Genomic DNA, 9,740 nt, shown 5'->3' on the forward strand with positions numbered 1-9,740 from the left:
AAGAGAAGATCCAACTTTTGAGAATCCTGACTGCTTTGACTCGAATACCAATACTTTTGATGAGGGAGTCATGGATATCCTGATTAAACCTGGAATTCTGCCGGCAAACTTTTTTTCTGGGAAGGACTCCCCAACATATGAGTTCTACAACCCATCGGTGGCAGCCAGACAATTTGGCTTGGGGCAAATGCCCATCAGGGTCCACTTCATCGGTCGAGTGAAATTTCGAGAACCACTTTCAAGAAGATTTGAATACAACAAATTATGCAACCTGACACCAGACTCCAACACCATTGATCTGAGCACTTGGCTGGTAGTACCCTTCTCTACTCAGCAATTCAAATTATGGTGGGCCTAGTAGAAATAACACCTTTTCTGTGCAGCCCCTATGGTGTATTGCAATCAGCTGGACCCCACTCACGCCGATCCATACGAAGAGGTAACAGTACTTTTTCTACCGGCTTTTACTTTCATGCCGCAAAGTCCCCTTATTTTTATCCTTTTCCTCTGCGCAGGTTGATAGCCAAACACCTCCAACGCACAGTTGGAGCGGTAGATTGATAGAGACCCATCATCCGTACACGCCGTACCCCGTCATCGGCTACCACACCCCATCAATGGAAGACATAGCCGCCGGCCGACTGAGGCATAAGCTCAAAATGTCCACCACAAAGAAAACAAGTCACAGGGTACGAGCTCGTACTAAATCGGCAACAACTCGGACGACCGACCAATCGGCAACAACATCGGCCGAGCCCTCAGCCGCACCAATCCAAGTAGATGTCCTGCCAACAATTTAGGACATTGATCCCCTGACGGCATCAGAAGCAGGGTCGGTGGTTGCATCTCTCCTTGTGGAGGTCATACAGGTAATCTTACTGCTAGAGCTTCTTCATATGTATCACCAATGCTAAATTCATCCCTTTTTAACAGGCCGCACAACTCGCTCCGGAGCAGACTGTTCCTCAATCGGCCGATCCCCGAGCTGAAACCATGCCACCAACAAATCTTCAGATTGAGGTAAAGAACACGCTCTTCACTTAATCTCCATAATTTTTCAACTAAAACCGGCTGATTCTTGGCACAGGATGCTCTAGACACATCAGTTGTCCCATTTGAGCGACCATCGGCTGCGCGATTTCTAGAGGTAGGAAAACTAAGACCCACATTTAGATCTAATATTCTTTTTATACTTACAAATGCTTCCATTTCCCTTCTCCAGGAGGCTGGTCCAAGCACCTTACCGGCTATTACCAGAGAGCCGATTATTGTTGAATCTTCTCCTTCTGATGAACTACCGCCGCCGATTTCTGAGACGGGAGCAGCAATCCCGCCAACCCAGGCAGAAGAGATTCATTTTAAAGAGGTAAGGGCCTTCTATCTCCACTAGCCGATTTCTTGCTTCTGTCGGCTAAAACGTTTTTTCCCCTTCCCTATAGGAACAGGATATGCCAAACAACAGCCTCTTCTCTTTTGTAGTTGCGGTCTCCGATAATGAGGAAGTCGCATCACGCCAGATAACCTTGGACTCAATACCAGAAGAGGTCCGCGCCAAGCTCCAAAACATGCAAGCCCTTCCCCAGGAAAACGTTGGCCGATTGGTGGAGGATGCCGAACCGATACGGCGAATATTCAACGAGATCAAAGGCCAAGTCCCAGAAGACGCAAAAGAGGCTCTCGCACCCTCAGCATACATTGAAATCATGCAGGTTCCAGTGTTTAGAGCCTTGCGACACATGGCCGATCATCCTAAACTGGAGAAGGCACGTCAAGAAGAAGAATCTTACAAGCATCGTGCGCAAGAGGTACATCGGCAGATTGGCATCCACGAGACCTCCTGTCCGAGCATCATCAGTGCAATAGACCGGCTCAAACGGCGCAGAGCAGAACTTGCCAAAGAAATGGAACAGGTAATAAAAGCTATCGCCGCTGAAGAAAAGAAGCGTCAAGACCTCCCGACCGTCATTGCTGATTTGAAACAAGAAAGGCAGACCCTCGCTAATGAGGCCATCCATCTCCATTGTAACATGCCATAAATCCCAGGGTCGGCCGATGACGATCGGCGAGTGTTGGATGCGGCCGACCAGGTTCGCCTGCGAGCAATCGAGGCCATAAACAACCTCCTTGGATAGTTGTACTGAACTTAAACGGCCTTTGAATATGTTGTATAACATTGACACTTTTGACATTTCTATCTTGAATGCGAATCTGAACAGCTTTCTTCGCAGCCTTTTGACTCAACGGTCACTTGCTTTAAATGCCCTCCTTTTACCAACCGTTGCCTGTCGTCATCTTGTTCTATAAATACGAGTTCTTCGCATCCCCTCCAAAGGCATTCGCATAGCACCCATTAGACTCGCCCCCTCTAGACACTTCCAAGTCTTTGATTAGGCAACCCAAATGGCTTCCTTCTCTTTCGTTAATCAGGTATGAGGTTAACTCTTTCCCTCTTCGACTGATTTTTCTATCAATTGATCATCTATTATCCTCACAGCCAAACCAGCTTAATCCCGGTCTTGAACGAGCCATTGAGATCATGCACTCCGACGAACTGCTTGTCGGTGTTTTAGACCGGCAACCCGCGTAGGGGGTACCCTAGGTGGTCTTTTATGCTGTAAGGATCGTCAAGAATCAAGGAATCAATGGTAACGCAGGGAGCACGATTTAGACAGGTTGGGGCCGCTAGATCGCGTAATACCCTACGTCCTGTGTGTTGGTTTGTATTTGGTGAACTCGAGTTGTTGAGGGGGGTCCCTGCCCGCCCTTATATACATGGGAGGGCAGGGTTACAAGTCTTGAGTCCTAGTCAGGTACTATTACAGAGTTCTACTCGGTAAGGCCCGAGTAGTTTTCCATAAAACATACTTGACTAGTCCGAGTAGGATACGCCTATCCCTTGTTTTGATTGTATCCGAGTACGCCCCTGAGTGGGCCGTCCAAGGTCTACTCGTGGGCCTTGGGTGCATGCCCGACAAGCCCCCGAGTACTTTGTAGTCATGCGCCAGTCTTGGGTACTGCGGGCCCAATCCGAGTAGCTAGTCGTAGAGTTTGTAGACCGAAGTGCTCGAGTACTATCGCGTGGCTGGAAGGTACTCTTTTTGTTCCTTCGAGTTGCTTCTTGTTCCGAGATTTTATATGGTAGTGCGATGTCAATCACACTCCATATGGAGTAGCCCTCGAGCCTTAGGTTGAGTCGAAGAGTCAGGCTTAGGGTCAAACCAGTCTTTTGTTTGTTTTACCCTCGACAGTCTTTAAAAAAGAAAAAACCGACCAACGGGTACGGTACCCGCAGCCCCCGAGCAGTTAGGCGATCTCTATCGTTGAAGTGGTCAGCAGTCCGTTGAAAAGAGTAGCCGTTGAGTGTTTAAGGCGATTAATCTGCAATTAATCTATCCGTTGCGTAACCGACGCGTGGAAAACGGAGCTGGCGGAGATAAAACTGGAGGGCCCCTTTCAGTTGTTTTTACGCCGCACGGTAATCAGATCTGATTATCTGCCTCCTCCGTCCTCCTGCTCCACATTTGCACCACCGCCAGTGCCGCCGCCGCTATTGCCGCCCTTTGAGAGAGATCCGAGTGAGAGTGTCGTTCTAGCTTGAGGTTGAGTCCGTCGAATGCGCACCAAGAAGATGGGCAAGAAACCCGAGAAGATCCAGGGCAAGGCTCCGGCGACGGGCAAGGCGAAATCCAAGAAGGGGAAGGAGCTGGTGTTGCCGGCGCCGAAGGTGGGGCCGACGAACCAGACTGCGCCGCCGCCGCCGCCTGGGGCAACATGGCAACATTCGGTGATGAAGGAGGAAGCCGTCCAAGCACTAGTCGATGCAAAGCTCCTGCAGTCGAAGGAGATTCTTGAGTGGCGTCCCGCATTTCCAAATGCGTGGCAATTTGAGGAACAGCTAGGCGAGACAGTGATGCTCGCACACTTTGTGGAGAGGGGGTTGGTGGTGCCCACCTCCGACTTCTTCAGAGGTATCCTCGAGTACTACAAACTCCAACTTGTCCATTTGAAGCCCAATGGTGTACTGCATATGTCTATTTTCGTACACCTTTGCGAAGTTTATTTGGGAGTTCCTCTAAGCCTCAAGTTGTTTAGGAAGTTGTTTCGTTGTAAGCCTCAGCCGAGTGCCCAAAGGACATAAGTCTTTGGGGGCGCCGGGTTCCAACTCAGGAACTCGGGCACATACATTGAGTACAACTTGACTGACTCCCATGGTGAGTGGAAGAAGAGGTGGTTCTACATTGGGAACCATGATCCTCGCTTGCCTGTGGTGACTGGTCACGCACCCAAGCACGCGGAAAATTGGGTGAGTGAACCCGAGGACACCCCTGAGCTCGATCTCCTAATGCAGTAGATCACTGAGTTGAAGGTACTCGGTCTGACTGGAATCAATGTGGCGGCCAGCTTCCTGAAGAGAAGGGTCCAGCCATTTCAACAACGTGCTCACTCGGGAAGTGAGTATGTAGGTCTTAAGGATCCATCGCGTATGTCCGATGAGGATATATCCGATGATGACGTAGAGGCGTTGCTGGCCAAGTTCATCAGGAACTATCAGGGAGTACCAGTAATCCCTGCGGCGCTTCATCAGTATAATGCCTGGTATGAGCTAGAAGTGGTATGTCTTTTGCACCTGACTTGTTCTTTTTTGTCTTATGTGATATTTGTTGTTAATACCAACTTGTTGTTTGTAGTCTCGAGTTCTTGCCGGCTACTTGGCGCAATCGGAAGAAGAATCAGATACTGTTGCTGAGGAGTCAGAGGATGAACCCTCTCCTGCCAAGAAGCGCAGAGTAGTCCGCAAGATGTCTGCGGCTAAGTCTGCTTCAACTCCTCAGAAGCCTCAGGGTACCAAGGTATGTAGTCGTGAGCTTATCTGTAGCCGATAAATTTGAACTTGCTATTGTTATGACTAATTCATCTTTGTCATAAAGGCTGTTGACACGGCACTTGGTGGTAATGAGGCTACTTCTGAAGAAGTAGTAGTAACCGATTCGGACGTCGGTGATGTATCTGTTGATATGGTGCCAGAGAAGGTGCCATCAACAGAAGTTGGAGTAACCCCTAAGCTACCGGCTCCATCAGCTTCCATACTACCCGTTGATGATTAAGCGGTGATGGGGCTGCCTGCCGGAGGAGCGGGCGTTGCAAAGGAGGTGTCGTCGGTACTCGCTACTGGTAGTTTGTTGTCCAATGTGATCGCCAGTGGTAAGCATTGTCCCTTCTAAATGTATTCATTTGAGTTGTATTGTAGTCATGACTTCGGGTTCATAGGCCTTGGCGAGAAGACAGCGCCGGCAGCTGTTCCCGCGGCGCCCAGTACTCGGCCGCCAGTCGCTGAGAAGAAACGTGTGCGGTTGCCACCACGTTCAACCCGGTGAGCTTTCTTGTCTGTTGGAATGACTTTGAGTTATCTTGAAATCATGTAATGACGTATTTTGGTGCAAAGATGCAGAGGAAACTATCCCTGTAGAAACAGGGGTAGAGCCGTATCCCTCGGCTACATTATCTGCTCCTTTGGAGGATTTAATTGTTGAGGAGGTACCCAAAGTCGACGCCGGTCATCTTGGGGCTACCATGTCCATGCTTCAAGATGTTATCCATTCGGTGGAAGTACCTGCTGCTGCATCGGGTTCTGAAGTGCCGCCTTACCAACATCCACTAGCGGTTCGCTAACCATAGTGGGTGTTGAAAAAACCAAAGAAGCGACTGCTCCAGGTATGTTTCTGTAGTCTTTTTATTGTAGTCATAGCAGGTAGCTGACATGATAAATGTTGTAGGTGCCACTCTGGGTACGATTCCTCATCTTGCGGAGAGTACCCAAAGACTCGTACTTAGCCTGCCCTCTGACTTGTAATTTCAGAGGGTCATCGATGTTTTCCGGGGCTTCCAGGTAGATTTCCTTGTTGTCGCATGAACTGAGTAGTTGTGAAGCTTTTAACTCACCATTTCATACTCGGACCTTTTCAGGAACGAAGTCATCAACTGGAGCAGGAATGTGCCCGACTAACAGAAGCTCTGAGGGTTCACGAAGTCGGAGCGAAGTCTTTTGTCGTGGAACGTACGGATCACGCGGTTCTGCAGCAAAAACTAGAGAGCCGCTACAAGTCGCTGAACAAGAAGTATCAAGGTAAGTATTTCGCCTACTCTAAGTATGTCCAACTGTAGTCGGTTGTGGTTGAGCTTATTGTCTTGTAGAGCTCAAAAAGCAAGAAGCGGCTGCAAGGAGCCAAGTTCTCGATTGGAGAAATGCGCATGATCGAGTGGCGGATGAAGCTGAACATCTTCGGGCCACGCTGACGGAGGCACAGGCTGCTTGCGAACATCAGCGGGACCGAAAAATGCAAAATGGTGTTATGCTTGCCATGGCCATGGTGGCATGCAGAGATCATGCCCAGACCATGGGAAGACTTCGGGGCGAACTCTAGGAGCTAACTGTAGCAGCTGAAGACTTGGTGAACGCCATAGCCCCCGTGGAAGAAGGCGCAGGGCCGCAATCACTAGTAGAGCAATTGAAGGCTGCCCCAAGTAGAGTGGCGGGACTCTGCAAAACTATTTGCAAACAGGTCCTTGCAATTGTGAAGTCCTACTATCCGAGGGCAGACTTGGCGGCATCTGGTGATGGCGTGGCTCGCAACTGCATAGAAGAAGCATATGCGCAGTACCTCGAGGAGGCGGAGCCTATTGCAGCGAAGATGTCGGAGTTTGTCTCGTTAGAAGAACCTTGAGCTTTGTATGTACTATTGTATTTGTGTCAAGTACTTTGAACGATACTTTTGATAAATGAATACTTGGCCATTGGTCTTGTTGCTTGAAGTTTGTTGCCTAGCGAAGAGTAGCTTCACTCTATCTTGTCCGACCCAAAGCCCCGGAGTCGGCTGGGCCTGACCCTCTAGGGGAGGAGCTCCGCCTCGCCCGACCCTGAGTCCTGGGGTCGGCTAAGCCTGACCCCTTCGAGGGTGGAAACTTCGCTTCGCCTGACCCTGAATCCTGGGGTCGGCTAAGCCTGACCCCTTCGAGCAGAGGATCGGGGTAATCCAAGCCCCCCGAGATAATGGAGTGAGCGTAGGCCACGCTTGGCTTTTAGTAGTCCCGAGTGTTGAGTAGTCGTAATGCTATCGAGTACTCGTCTTTTGAGGGACACGGGTGTACTGTACTCCTTTGTCCTTTTTGGATGCACAGGAGTACTGTATTCTTTTGTCCTTTGTGGCATAAGTACCGTCATGTGGGCAGAGTCAGGAGTTGTCAGACTCATTGATCATGAGTGCATAGTAACTCTAGGGTAGGTGGTAGTTGCAGCTTTCGACTATGAATAGAGCCATCTGGAGAGCGAATCAAATCAAGTTCCTGATCAGCGATGGATTGCCTTAGGTTGCTTCTATTTGAGTGTAGAGAGCCGTCAAAGAGTGCACCGGTGCTAGAAGATTCCTCTTAGATTGAGGCCACCTTCCCTCCACAGACTCCTGCGCTCGTAGGGATAGCCATGATGCTAGAAGAATCCTCGTAGGAGGCTTCGTCGCACGCCTCATCTTGCAGCTCGTGATCCAGTGGAGTACGCGCTGGAACTCGCGGGTGATGGGTGATGAGTGCCGTGGTCTTTATCCCGCTCTCTGAGAGGTGGAGGTGTGGCCGTAGATTGGATTCGTGTTGGAGATATGCCCTAGAGGCAATCATAGAGATGATGATATTCCATTTGTATCCATGATTTGTATATTGTGTTCATTGAATATCCATTAAAGGCTACTTGAATTGATTTGCAATTATGTGAATTGTATGTGAAACTCTTTACTTGTATGGTTATTCTAAAGTTGTCCCTAGTCGGAGTTCATGTGAGGACACACATGAATATTAGACTAGCACATGTATTAGTTGATGACTATGTTTCACAAGTCATGGACATGGAGATGTTAAACTAATAATGTGGACACATGTGGAGACATGTGCTAGGACTGACCCAACACGAGAAGTAGTTCTCTCTTTAAACAACATATACGCTTTGTCCTTAGACCTGAGATTGTCGCATGTATTCTAGATGTGGATCGACCTACTTAGGGGCTATCAAACGCTACGCCGTCACAGGGTAGTTATAAAGGTAGCTTTCGGGTTTGTCAAGAAGCATGCTATGAGACATGGTCAATCAAGATGGGATTTTCCCCTCTCTGATTGAGAGTGATATCTCTGGGCCCCTCGAGTGATCGGATCCGAAGATGCATGGTCATGCTACGTACGGTTAAGAGTTAACCTACAAAGGGATTCCGAATCACAGGATCGAGAAAGAGCGGTCGGCTTGAAGCTAGACCAAATATCGTGAGGCAAAGGGAATAGCATGTATATTATGTTGTGATGGTTCGTCTGATATGATCTTCGTGTGCGTATAGGAGTTGGCACGTCTTGCTAGAGGCCGCTACCGACTATTGGGCCGAGTAGGAGTACTCGGGCCATGTCTATACGTATCCGAACCCATAGGGTCACACACTTAAGGGGTTGGAAGCCCAATTCGGATCTGATCCGAGTTGGATTAGGTTTAGAAGTACTAATGGGCCTCGGACCCAGAGGCCCGTTAGGAACCTCTATAAATAGAGGGGTGGGGGCGCCCTAGGGTTCACACCTTTTTGGCGAAACACACCTGCCGCGCCTCCCACGCCCTCGCCTGTTGCAACTCACGGATCTAGCAGTCCGGCCTGCGACGCTTCCTCCCTGCACGTGTGGATACCTTGGAGGTGTTGCGCCTGCAGCACTTGGATGAGCCGCCGACGAGCCGTTGACGAGCCACGACGAGCCGCGGCACCGGGGGCGATCTTGTTGCACGTGGACGAGCTGCTGAGGAGCTGCTGGACGTTGACGTGATCGACTACGTACGACTACGTGATCGTCTTCACTGCATCGACGCATATCTAAATCTTCCGCACCAGTAGTGCGTCGAGTGGTAATCCCGTGATCCTTATATGGCAGTTCTTCCTGGTTTTACGCGGTAGAAAATTTTGATTTACGCTAGTGTAGCCTACCTCGTATCCCAACAGTGGTATCAGAGCCGTAGCTGCTTAGTTTTGGATTCGGGATGTGTGCATATGGAGATATGCGAGTTTTCCGTTTGATCTATGTCCTGTTTTCGTGCCCTTGCTGCAATGGTAGTGTAACGTCATACTCCTACCGGTCGGTTTCCGCCATCGGAGTTAAGTGATACACGTAAATCCAGTTGCAGTGAGCGAAGATCAATATGATTGGTCGAATCAAAATCCAGGGTCATACGCCAGGCGCATTAGATCTGCAATAGTAGATAAGATCTACTGCCGGGGTCGGGATTTTTTCCGTATGCGTATGCTTCGGTAAATCAGCCGTAACTTTTCGGTACGATCTCGGATCAGGGCGAATTTTATATGAAAATTGATCTACAGAAAAAGTTACACATGAAATTCAATAGTGTTTCTGTTTTCGGCGAAATTAGATTTCCCAAATTCGGCTTGGAAGATGGAGTTTCGGGCATCCGAAGTTTGGAACGTTAGGACGCCTAACTCTGTTTTGCAGGATGTATGTTTGTATCTTGTGATCAGTATGGCCCCCTTGTGTATGTGATGCATGTGTGTAACTCATTCGTGACCTGCGTGTCGCGCGTACGGCAACACGGCAGGAGCCATATGTGTTGTCACTTTATTGTATTTAATGGTCTGCGTACCAATCTGTGATGATCCAAGCAACTATGTAATCTTCATTACTAGCTTCTTTACTAGCTATTAGGCGTAATAGCA

This window comes from Setaria viridis, chromosome 9, assembly GCF_005286985.2.
Source record: "Setaria viridis chromosome 9, Setaria_viridis_v4.0, whole genome shotgun sequence".
NCBI lineage: Eukaryota > Viridiplantae > Streptophyta > Magnoliopsida > Poales > Poaceae > Setaria > Setaria viridis.